The 13,940-nt window shown below is 36.8% G+C and overlaps 1 protein-coding gene across 2 annotated transcripts in view; it reads left to right on the top strand.

Annotated features, from left to right (window-relative positions):
• d4 overlaps nucleotides 1–13,940 on the top strand; it is a 548,883-nt gene that overhangs the window by 28,846 nt on the left and 506,097 nt on the right. The window lies entirely within an intron of this gene.

The raw sequence follows: 13,940 nt of genomic DNA, 5'->3' as shown, positions 1-13,940 counted from the left end.
TGACCTGGACTAAGGTCGAAACCGGTCCCATTTAAATAAGAATGTAATTACTACATTTCTTTCTTTTATGTATTGAATTGGTTGAACTTCAATTATTTAATTTTTAATGTTAATAATTTCAATACGGAACAATGAAATTTTTATCTTTATATTGGACATGTCAGACGGAACTGTTGATAATTCTGTAACAACATCTATCGAAAAGAAACAACTCAAAAGGCAAGATACACAGGCAGTTGCGGTCTTAACAAAGTAAGAAGTCCATGCGTACTGTATATGCTTACCTTGCTTAGTCGTCCTGCAAGGGGCTCAATTCCTTCCATATCACACGATGTATCTCCTCCATTCTCATTACTGTCACTGTCTGATGAGTCGCTACTACTCTGGCCGCTATCAGTGATGATAAATCTCTCGGCAATTTCATCTGTTAGGCCATCTAGCTCCCACATCTGGTCTTCTTCTTTCGTTGCACTTCTAATGCAGTTCTTCCAGTTATCTGCTTCACATTTTCAAGGGCTGTGCAAAGTAGAGCTCGTACGTCTTGTAGCTTGAAGGTCGTGTTGTTTCACGCAACGTAACCCTTCACTTGACTCCATATCTGTTCAATGGGAGCCGGGCTGAGTGGCTCAGACGGTTAAGGCGCTGGCCTTCTAACCCCAACCTGGCAGGTTCGATCCTGGCTCAGTCCGGTGGTATTTGAAGGTGCTCAAATACGACAGCTCCGTGTCGGTAGATTTACTGGACGTAAAAGAACTCCTGCGGGACTAAATTCCGGCACCTCGGCGTCTCTGAAGACCTTAAAAAGTAGTTAGTGGGACGTAAAGCAAATAACATTATCATGTTCAATGGGATTCAGAGTGCAATGGTAGAGTGGAAGTCGTAGCACGCAGTGGCCCGCTTTCTGTGCTCTTTCGTCGCAAATATATTTGTCATACTGGTCTCGCACTGACCTCATCCGTTCAATGAGTTCTGCTTTGACCATATCAGCCTTGTATTCTACTTGGTGACCGTCGAGCCAAGCAATGATCTGGTCTTTCCGCATTGCCATTGTAGGGATTCGTTCCACTTTAACAGAATGGTAAGATGCATTGTCCATTACAATCACGCTGCCGGGTTCGAGTTTCAGTAGGATAGATGAAAACCACGATAAAAAAACGTCACCTGTCATTTCTTCATGATACTCTCGTGTCGTTTTAGATTCAAACACGAGAGCTCCACCTTCCACAAAACCAGAGTCACTACCTACATGAACAATGATAAGCCTTTTGCCTTTCCCAGTCGGCTGCTTCAGGCCAGTTGAAAGTCCAGAAACAAAGGCCTGTTTCTTGGATTTAACAGTGGAATCAACCCATACTTTCGAAGTTACGTGTCCTTCGTTAAGCAACGTTTCATCCAAGTAATAAATTTTGTGCATCCGGGAGATAGTAGGTTCGAATCCCACTATCGGCAGCCCTGAAAATGGTTTTCCGTGGTTTCCCATTTTCACACCAGGCAAATGCTGGGGTTGTACTTAACAAAGGCCACGGCCGCTTCCTTCCAACTCCTAGGCCTTTTTTATCCCATCGTCGCCATAAGACCTATCTGTGTCGGTGCGACGTAAAGCCGCTAGCAAAATAATAATAATAATAATAATAATAATAATAATAATAATAAATTTTGCGACCTTCTGCACGATATCTCCTAATTTCAGGCAAATACTTCCGTCTCCACAATACAATATTCTCCCTATCCATTAACACAGGTTTACGTTCTCTTTTAACAAACTGGAACCCTATGTCCTTTAAAAGTCTGTACAATGTAGTTGAACTGAAGGTGGGTAAATTTTTATCTTTATTCACACTGTCTAATACTTTGCGTAAAGTAGGTGGTTCATTCCGAAAAAAGAATTCATGAATTTTCCTTCTAATACCACTTTTGACGATATCGTCGTACTTTTATTATTTATAAGCTTCATGTCCGTATTGATTGGTATCACTATATAGAAATAATATGAATCACCACCTTATCAATACACTATTTTATTTACTACCAAACTGGTAAATAGGGTCAATACCGGTTTCGACCCCTAAGGGGGTCATCCTCAGTTGACACATATAAATATCTATAAAAACATCACATATAATAGTTAAAGTTTAAAATTGATATGTCGTTAGTATACTGGTAAGTACATATGCATGTATTATGGAATTTATAAGTTTGTTCTATTAGAGCTATTATGTAGATTTTCTGTTTCTTTGTAAACAGTATCAAAAGTATTGTATTGGATGTGGTTCATCCATTTGACAAAATGCTAGTGGATTGAATATGTACATTTGCTGAGAGGTACATGCTATTCTATTTTACAATTTTTGTTTTACATAATATGGGGTAAGATTATTACATTTGCACATATATGGTGATATTAGGTACAATGTAGGGTGTTAAAGATGTACTATTTGAATTTTCAGTATCCTGATTACATTTCATGTAGTGGTTGTAAGGTTTACTGATTCACTTGTTTAGTTCAGTTAAATACATAATGACCTTGTTGGTTTGAATTCTTATGATTAAAATATTGGTATGTAATACCTAGTTAACATGAATCCTTAATATTAATATATAAGTTTGTAGCACCTCTTATTCCCGTTTTCAGTCTTAAAATAGAATTGTGTCTTGACACTTTATTTTGTTAGACATATAAAAGTCTTGTTAAAATAAAACTTTGGGGCTAAAACCGGTATGAAATACCTATTTAAAATACATTAGATAATGGTATTGATATGTGGTGCTATGTGCATATTCAAAAAATCTAAATGAAATATAAATATAAATTGGTGACAGTACTGTAGGTTGTTGTGTTGTAGTTAACGGCTGGTCCATTAAAAATATATATGTTTACTTGAATAGGATCGATCACATGCTGTACGCGTTACGAGTGAAATTGCATAATATATTATAGTAATAACCGGTAATTTTGTAGGATACTGCTGTTGTAGTTGGAAATCTTGAATATCATTGAGAAAATGTTCTCATCTTGTCGCGTGTCGAATACAGGTTGAGTAGGTCACCATTAAGAGATGAAGTGCATATTGGATGTCGTATATCTAAATTAGGTTGTACGTTGGTTGTATCGTGGAGACGTGTTGTAAATTAATATATGTTGGCTGTTGGGATCGTGTGCTCTGTATGGCTGTCTGTTGAGATCTGTAGCGTGTTGCAGATCTCAACAGACAGCCATACAGAGCACACGATCCCAACAGCCAACATATATTAATTTACAACACGTCTCCACGATACAACCAACGTACAACCTAATTTAGATATACGACATCCAATATGCACTTCATCTCTTAATGGTGACCTACTCAACCTGTATTCGACACGCGACAAGATGAGAACATTTTCTCAATGATATTCAAGATTTCCAACTACAACAGCAGTATCCTACAAAATTACCAGTTATTACTATAATATATTATGCAATTTCACTCGTAACGCGTACAGCATGTGATCGATCCTATTCAAGTAAACATATATATTTTTAATGGACCAGCCGTTAACTACAACACAACAACCTACAGTACTGTCACCAATTTATATTTATATTTCATTTAGATTTTTTGAATATGCACATAGCACCACATATCAATACCATTATCTAATGTATTTTAAATAGGTATTTCATACCGGTTTTAGCCCCAAAGTTTTATTTTAACAAGACTTTTATATGTCTAACAAAATAAAGTGTCAAGACACAATTCTATTTTAAGACTGAAAACGGGAATAAGAGGTGCTACAAACTTATATATTAATATTAAGGATTCATGTTAACTAGGTATTACATACCAATATTTTAATCATAAGAATTCAAACCAACAAGGTCATTATGTATTTAACTGAACTAAACAAGTGAATCAGTAAACCTTACAACCACTACATGAAATGTAATCAGGATACTGAAAATTCAAATAGTACATCTTTAACACCCTACATTGTACCTAATATCACCATATATGTGCAAATGTAATAATCTTACCCCATATTATGTAAAACAAAAATTGTAAAATAGAATAGCATGTACCTCTCAGCAAATGTACATATTCAATCCACTAGCATTTTGTCAAATGGATGAACCACATCCAATACAATACTTTTGATACTGTTTACAAAGAAACAGAAAATCTACATAATAGCTCTAATAGAACAAACTTATAAATTCCATAATACATGCATATGTACTTACCAGTATACTAACGACACATCAATTTTAAACTTTAACTATTATATGTGATGTTTTTATAGATATTTATATGTGTCAACTGAGGATGACCCCTTAGGGGTCGAAACCGGTATTGACCCTATTTACCAGTTTGGTAGTAAATAAAATAGTGTATTGATAAGGTGGTGATTCATATTATTTCTATATCGTCGTACTTCTCGACTCTTTGAGGTCGTTTACGTTCCTTTCCCGGTGTTGTTAATTTCCCTGTCTTTCTAAACTGTGTCCGCATGTTATGAACCAAACTAGCCGACCCACCACACAACTCTGCACTTAGTTTCTCTACCTCTTTTACGGCTAAACCTGGATTCTGTTCACTTATTTTATTAAAAACATTCACAACGCACTGCCTATGATCACTTCTGAGCGGTTTTCCTCTTTTGTGCTTCACTACACGCGATGGTCCTACCTTTTGCTCCATTTCTCGCACTGTGAATACTGACACTGACTGCTGCTGCAAGATGCAACACCTTATCTCCACACTGTACAGCTCGGGACTTTCCCTCACTATGAGAAGACTTCCTGCATTACACCACGCCTTCTGCCTTCATATCTCGTTATTTAATCACTGTTTTATTTAAAAAAAAATATAGATACACACCGGTATATATGACAACCATATTTTAATTTGATTACGTACTCTTTCAGACGATCTAAATGTAATAAACTAAGATAAAACTAAATTAATGCGACGTACTCATTTTCTTCAAGCTCGCATACAGTCCAGTGAGTGCGACGGTTGCTTCTCCAATCAACTACGTCTGTGTCCACGTGCAAAGCCAAGGTGCTCCGCCTATTTGTTTACATCAGGATTAAACTCTCGTGAAAAATCATATAGGACACATTCTTTTAAGACAGTCTAACAGTGAACTGTGTGAAACCCTATTTTTTTCAACATTTGTTCCATAATAGGACAAGACTTTGCTATTTTTCCCATTGAACTTTCTCGATCTTTCGATCAACACTATAATAAACTCAGAGAACATTAAGAACTTTTTATAGTTATATTAAATAATTCAGACTAGTGTTATATAAACATGATCATAAAATCACCTTAATCTGCCAACAACAATTGTTCAGAGACTGATAAAAACTATTGCAAATTACATTTTCAAGTGTTTGAACTGTGCTTATTACTTCACAATCATATTTTCAGACATAATCAGTGACAATTATGAAGTGTGTTTTGTGCAGCAAGGACTGTAAATATTAATTTAATATCGTAAAATTAGAGTTAGAACAGAACTGTGTATCACGACAGTGAGTAGTGATTACTGAATTGACTAGTGCCAATTGAACTTTCCGTGTGCTAATATCACCTCCAAGAGCGACGGAAATCTTGGCAAAATACTACATCCTGCCACATCGAACATCATTTCTTCATCTATGGTACCCATCGAGGGACGTCGACGTGGTCTCTTCACAGAACATCGCCGAGTTCGTGTCTTCATCCGCACTCCGCGGAATGTTCCAGACACCAAGTCTCCAACTTCAACATTTGTGAGCAGATATTTCTATTCAGAGTGAGTAATTACAAACTGACTGACTTTTACCAAACAGTTAATCCAGTACAGTGATATTACCAGTGCTTCGTGTGAATAGTATTCCACAATTTTCTCGTCATATCAAAGAAGTTCACATTTTGTGATAAATTTGTTTTCAAAGTAAGTAAGTAAGTAATTCGTCTTTATTCGTGGCGAAGTTAGGGCTCAAGGCCCTCTCTTACACTTAACCACAATATTTTAAATAATTAACATACATACAGTATAATATTTAAATACAACAATTTTTTTTAAAAAATAATATAGTACTAACAGAAAATATGGAGATTGTAATAAAAACCATTATAGAATGTACAACACGACAATGTAAATGTTCATGATAATAAATATAAAACTAACACTAGTGATAATAAGAGACGTAAACCCAGTAAAAACCTATAACTAACGAATATAATTCTACTTTTTATGAAAATATGCTCATTCACGCACTCATTCACACTACACACATCGAAAAGTCGGCTAGAAGTATTTAGAAAGTGATTTCGGCAATCCATCTTAAATCTCCTACGAGAACGCAAATCCCTAATGGTAGCAGGTAGGGTATTCCATAGCCTCGCGGCAGTGACTACAAAGGAGTGGTTGTAGGTCCTGGAGTGACTGAGAGATATTGTTAAACAGGAGCCAGATCGTGTATCGTGGTTATGATAGGAGGAGAGGTAATTAAATTTTGAAGAGAGATAATTCGGTACACCTGTGTTTAGAACTCCATGCAGAAGGGACAACATGTGGAGACTGCGACGCTCATGAACACGAAGCCATGACAACTCCCTGTAATAAGGTGAAATGCGAGAACCATATCGCAGCTTAAATATGAATCGAATACAGGTGTTTAAACTCCGTTCAAGCATCTTGTTACTGTCATGAGATATGTCCGTAAGTACAGTGTCGCAGTAGTCTAGGATTGGTAAGATTAGGGATTTTACCAGTTGTATTTTGAGATGTTTTGGAAATATAGTAGAGTAGCGTTTGAGAGGAAAAAGGGATTTCTGCACTTTACGGCATGTATTTGTCACTTGTTCAGTCCAATTTAGTCTTTCAGTCATTATAACGCCTAAGTTTCTTACTGACGTACAATAGGGCACGACAGTATTATTTAAAATAATTGGGGGTACATGTCTACTTTTTAACAAGTTAAGGTTTCTTTTAGTACCAAATATAATAGCCTGAGTTTTGTTAGAATTTATTAACAAGCTGTTATTTTTCGCATAGTCGTTCAGTCGTCGTAAGTCAAAATTTACTCTGTCAATGGCTACATCTATGTCTTGTGGATATGAGTGATAATAAATCTGAAGATCATCTGCATAGATATGGTACTAGCTATATTTCAATGCGTCCCCTATGTCGTTCACACTAACAACAAATAAAAGTGGGCGCAAAACCGACCCCTGCGGGACACCTATTGACTTGTGCCATCCTGAGTACATTGTTTCCACTGATACTCGCTGCCGACCGTCAGTGAGGTAGGAGCTAAAAAATTTAAGAGATGTCACATTAAAGTTGAGACTACGGAGTTTCAGCAGTAGTAACCCGGGGCTAACTGTGTCAAAGGCGCTGCTTAGGTTTAGTAGTGTTGCTACAGTCACATATCGTTGGTCTATCGCTTGTCTGATGTCGTCCGTAACTCGCAGTAATGCTGTCGCGGTTCTGTGCCCTTTTTTAAAGTCAGATTGAAAAGGATCAAGGAGGGAATTTTGGGTCAGGTATACAGTGATTTGTGCATGAATCAGGCGTTCGAGTGCTTGTGCGAGGGGTGGCAGGATGGACATAGGGCGGTAATTTGATGGAGAGTGCAAGGTATTGTTTTTCGGGATAGGCCTTATTAGTGCGTCTTTCCAAACGTTCGGGAATACTCCATTGGTCAGGCAGTAGTTGAATGTGAGTCAGTATTGGTAGTACAGCCCCAATGATGTTTTTAATTAATTTTATCGAGATACCGTCATTACCTGTCGCATCGGAAGTGATAGAGTACAGCACACGTTTAACATCATTTGCGCTAACGGTGTGGAAAGAGAACTGGTCGCACTCGGAAGAGCGTGCTAAGTTTGTGGGATTAGCTGGTAATGGAACTGGTCCGACTTTAGGCTGAGAAAAGTAATCATTTAAGGTATCTAGAGATATGGTGGGAATGTGCTCTTCTACGGCTTTGCCTATGACAAAAGATCGTAACTTCTTCCAGGTTTGGTTTAAATTATTATTTCCCGCTAACTGTTGAAAGTAGCGGCATTTACTGTTTCTAATTAGCTGTTTAACTTTGTTTCTAAGTATCCTGTATTGCTGAAAGTCATCTTTGTCACGTGTTCGTCTGAATTGTCTGTACCAACGGTCATGGCTGGCCATAACAGATCTTATCTCGGTCATCAGCCAGGGAGAAGGGGGGCGGGTAAATCTTACCTGCCTCTCCGGAGCATGTTTGTCATACAAGTTCAGCACTAATGAGTTGAATCTGTTGACCTTTGAGTCAGTCATGAAAATTACGTATGTCATTCCACGGTAAGTTATATGCGTCATTGCGTAGGTCATCTAAATCAATATGTTTTAAGGCTCTTAAAATAACGTAGCGTGCTTTATACTTCGGTCCTCGGATAGAGTAACATAAGTACAATATGTCGTGAGTTGAAATCCCAGGGGCTGGTATTTGTCCGTGCTTAATGACTTTCTTGGGTTGATTTGAAATTATAAGGTCAATTAAAGTGTGAGTTGAGTGGTCAGGGTAGTAGACGTGGTTCGTAGCGTTAAGTGGTAGGATTTCCATGTTCAGAGCATGGAATATGTGATACAACTTATCCGATTCACTGGTTTGTTTTAACAAGTCAGTATTAAAATCTCCCATGACTGACATCTTCATAGACCGAGATAAGATCAGTTAAAGCTGCTTCGAATTCCTCCATTTGTCTAATATTAGGTGGCTTATATACAATTCCTATTAATATTTTCTTATTACAGTCGAGTTCAACAAACATATACTCAGGTCGCAGGGGGAGGCTTGGGTCTGAGGTGCAGATAATCTTACATTTTAAATCATTCCTGTAGTAAAAGGCTACTCCACCACCTCGTCTGTCAGTACGGTCATGTCGTAAGAGCGAGTATCCGTCGAGATTTACAGCACCTGACGGCAAATCTCCACGTAACCAGCTTTCTGATATGCCAATACAATGCACCTTATTATTTTCGAAAATTGCCTGTAGTTCTTCCAGGTGAGCTGCAATGGATAGTGAATTTAGGTGACAACACGAGAGAGCTCTCAGGTGATTAATCAGCTGTCTCGTTAGAATGGATCCCGTTGTCTCAGGGTATGGGAGGGGTGAGGGTTGAGTTAAGAAGGGAGGCGAGGAATGCGGGTCGTTGACACAAGGGATAGATTCGTCTACCAACATAACAGGAAAGCTAATAGTAGGTACATGAAATAAGATGAGCTTACCTGAGAACAGCACTGAATACATCCACTGACTATTACATGCACACACTCACTCACACACAAACGTAAACTACTGAAAACACACATAATAAAGCTGAACAGTCCACTCGTTCATCCTACACAGCTAAGGCATTTAGTTGCGCAATCGTGCATATTTGAAACTTTGTGTTATCTTTCAAAACACATATTCTCCCGTCCTGAGTCCAACAGTTTCTTGGTCCCCAAAAGTCCCTGGCGCGATTTAATATACTTTTCCTTACACTTGTGAGGGACTCTGTGAGAAGTAGTCCACTCCCCTTGAGTGCACGCTTGGCTCGTCACACACGATCTCGATCGTGATAGCGCAGGAATTTAATTATAATCGAGCGATTTCCTTGCGCAACCACTTGTGCAGATGTCCGGCTTCGGCGCCCCAGCCGGTGACAGCAGTCAACGTCACTCATTGAGAGTTCAATCGATAATTTATTTTTTATTATATCCAAAGACTTATTATACACATCTTCAGACGGTTCTTCCGGGACGCCGTGTAGCAGTAGGCAATTTCGGCGACTATATTGCTCTGCCTCATCTAACGCCTCACCCTGTTTCTGAATTTTGTCCTCAATCGCGCTTAATTCAAATTTATGTAACCTAGACAAACTAGGGTTTTTAAGTGCTTTATTATCATTTCTTTCAATTCAAACAAACTGAGAGACACTCAACAAGAATGTAAATATTTTATTCAATTTTTTTTTTTTCATGATAAGTGTGTGTATTCATTTTGTGTGATTTAAAACTTAGAAAGACTGTAGGTGCAAAATTGATATTTTGTGTTTTCATGAGATTTAGAAAGACTGTAGGGTATTAATGTCCCAGGAAGGAGTGATATTTATTTTGGCATTTTCAAACTGACTTCAAGATCACAATATAAATCTTCGATTTTGACAAATATGGGTGACAGATTTGAGAATATCCTTTGATATTATTAATAAATTTTATAGAAAAAAAGCATAACCATCTGAGATCCTTCTCATGCCCAAAACCCACAATCATTTCCTGGTACAGTATATATACTAGCTGATGTACCCGTGCTTCGCTACGGAATTCTACACTGTATACAGAATTCTAGGTTAGGTAGTGTACACGTTATGAGCAAGTATGTATGAAATTGCATAGCTCTTAACATTACCGTAGAAACGAGACGGGGAGGTCAGCAAACGTCTTTTCTCATATGAAGACTGAGTTAAGGAATTTTCACTGTAATGGTAGACACTCACTCTCCACCTACCTTTTGTACATCCTAAGATGGTCTGCACCTAAATAGGTTGGGAAAAAGGTATGTTGTAAATAGTATATTCGAGAGTGCTAATTCAATTCAAGATGTGGAATGTGTACCTGATCCCATTCCTCTAGAAAACTAGATAAAGTGACCGATATAGGTCGGTCTGTCATGCTAGAATCGAGGCATGGTAGTCTATATAGGTTAGGTTCTTTTAAAACTGTATTGGGGAGTAGTGTTAATGTGCGAGGTACACAGACTAGGTTAGGTTCTTATCAGATCACTAAAATCAGTGAACCTGTAGAAACAAAAATATCTACTAGTAGGCCTATTGTGGAAAATGACATCCAAGATACTAAGAAAGCACCACACTTTAGAGGATACTATCAAAATGTAAATGGACCTCGAAGCAAACTAACTGAACTTAAAATTTCTTCACGTTTAGCCGACTAAGACTTCATGGTATTAACCGAAACAGATTAGTGATGTGGAACTCGGACTCAAAACGTATTCCATTCTCAGATGTGATAGGTCTTCTTTAACGAGTATGAAGGCATCCCATGGGGGGGGGGTAATGATCTGTATTAACAAGAGGTTTAAACCTACTCTGATACCGTGCATTAACGCAGTTGAACAGTTGTTTGTGTCCCTGACTTTTACACCACAAAATTAATCACTGGTGCTGTATACATTCCACCCAAGTCTCCTGTCCAAAAATATTTCGAACATTGCAGTGCTGTTGAAAAAATTATGTCAAATCTTGACAACCATTTATTGCTCATTGTTGGTGACTACAATCTGCCACATCTTAATTGGATAGTAAATGAAGAAACATCTTCTGGCCTTATGTCAGTAGGTAACCACACTATGCAGTCCAGTTTAGTTATAGACACTTTTTCTTATCTCTGTTTAAATCAGTTTAATGCTATCCCAAATTTTCTAAATCACTTTCTTGATTTGGTTTTTAGTAACTCCAGTTCCATTGAAGTAAAATCTAGTAATGAAAGCATTGTCCCCCTCGATAGACACCACCCAGCATTAGAGATTTCTTACCTATAAATGAGCTATACAATTCCTTGCCAGCCAATAGCTTTTATTTTGACTTTTTAAATGGTGACTATAATGGACTAAATTATTATCTGTCACAGTTCAGCTTGGAGGAGATGTTTCAAAATGTATCAATTGATAAAGCAGTAGAAATCTTCTATTCAGTACTACATTATGGCATGGAACTTTACATCCCTATACGGAATTTTAAGACTCCCAAATTCCCAAAGTGGTTTAATCATAAATTGAAGTCCCTGATTATTGAAAAGAAGAAAGCACACATGCAATACAAAATATCAGGTCTCAATGATTATCAGCATTTCTCGAAATTAAGAAATGAATGCAAGTCTGAATCTAAATCTTGCTATACAATGTATGTATCCAACTGTGAATGAAGTATTACTTCCAATCCACAGAAATTCTGGCAATATCTAAGTTCTAAAAGGTCATGTAATAATATTCCTTCAACAATGCATCTTAATGAAGTTACAGCCGATACTGGAGAAAATATTGTCAGTCTTTTTGCTAACCACTTTTCATCTGTTTATTCTTCTTATCAGAATAGTAGTAGTATGTCATATGATTATCCTTTCTCTGTCAATCTATCAGTTATAAACATTAGTAAGGCAGAAATTTACAACAAACTGATATCTCTGGAATTAAAACTGTCGGACTTGATGGTGTTTCAACGTACCTGCTCAAGTACTGCTCATTTATTTTATGTGAAGCACTCGTTTATCTGTTCAACTTATCATTAAACCAAGGCGTTTTTCCAGTGGAATGGAAGAAAGGAATTGTTAGTCCAGTTTTCAAAAATGGTGATAAAACTGACATAAAACAATATTGACCAGTTATAATTTCTTCTCATATTTCCAAAATTTTTGACTCAATAATTCTTGACAAAATCACACCTCTCTTTAGAAACATCATCATTGATGAGCAACATGGGTTCTTTTCAGGACGGTCAACCTGTAGCAATCATCTTTTATTCTATCAGTTCCTCTTGGATGCAATAGAGAAGCACTCCCAAGTGGACTGCATTTATACAGACTTCTCAAAAGCTTTTGACACTGTCGACCACGATATCTGGCTGCAAAAACTTACAGGTTATGGAATTAATGCGCCTCTCCTCTCATGGTTTGAATCGTATCTTAAAAATCGCCTGCAGATTGTTAAAATAAGAAATCATTTTTCTGCACCTATTATTGTTACCAGTGGAGTTCCTCAAGGGTCTCACCTTGGCCCTTACTTTTTACTCTCTACATAAATGACATTAAAAATATACTTAAGAACTCTGAATTGCTTTTGTTTGCTGACGATGCAAAAAATTTTATGCAAATTAATTGTCCACTTGATTGTTTAAAACTTCAAGAAGATTTACATCATCTGGAAAAGTATTGCATTCAAAATGGGTTGAAACTTAATCATGAGAAATGTAAAATAATATCGTTTTTAAAAACAAGAAGAAAATATCATTTCCGTACAAATTTAGAAACAACAACATTCTAACTCCTGTTTCACAGGTTAATGACCTTGGTGTTTTATTCAGTTATAACCTATCATTTAATGAACATATTGAAAATATTTGTAAGAAAGCATTTCAAAGATTGGGTTGCATTACTAGATATTCTGGAGAATTTTCAAACTTAGCTACCTATCGATTGCTTTTGTGTCTATGGTACACCCTATACTAGAATACTGTACACCTGTTTGGAACCCTTCTCATCAGACCTCTATCCATAGATTAGATTCAGTACAACATAAATTTCTCCGTTTATATTCATTTAGAGCAGGATTCTCATATGATAATGTTGATTATACATCCTTACAACAGTCCTTAAATCTGCATAGCCTGTCACAACGCCATGAATTATTGGATACACTCTTCATTTTTAAATTGGTGAATTGTCCACAACTCCTTGCAAAAATTAACGTACATGTACCAGACAGACGCACAAGGTTCAAGAATACATTGTCTACAAATTGGCATAGAACTAACTACGCATTCAATGGGCCAATTGAACGAATGTCAAGATCTCTAAACAAACTGGATATTGATATATTTAACTGCTCATTGTCAAAATTGAGAAATCACTTACATAATCTCCAAATTTGACTATTACTTTCCTGTGATTACTTGCAATATAACCTGTGTATATATCTGTACATATTTTTCTACTTATACTCAATTGAACTTTCTTTTAGTGTGTTTTGTTTATTCTTCTCTACTGTTATGTAAAATGGTATTACCCTTAATAAAGTATTATTATTATTATTATTATTATTATTATTAAGAATGTCTTAGTGGTTTCCCCAACTGAAATAAACATACAGTACAATGACGTCAGTAGGAATAGCACGATTAAAAGCAATGCTTTCATATGAAATACTCGATCAAAT

The sequence above is a fragment of the Anabrus simplex genome, chromosome 7 (genome assembly GCF_040414725.1).
Source record: "Anabrus simplex isolate iqAnaSimp1 chromosome 7, ASM4041472v1, whole genome shotgun sequence".
Lineage (NCBI taxonomy): Eukaryota > Metazoa > Arthropoda > Insecta > Orthoptera > Tettigoniidae > Anabrus > Anabrus simplex.
The sequence above is the reverse complement of the archived record's forward strand: the minus strand, read 5'-3'. Positions and strand labels throughout refer to the sequence as shown.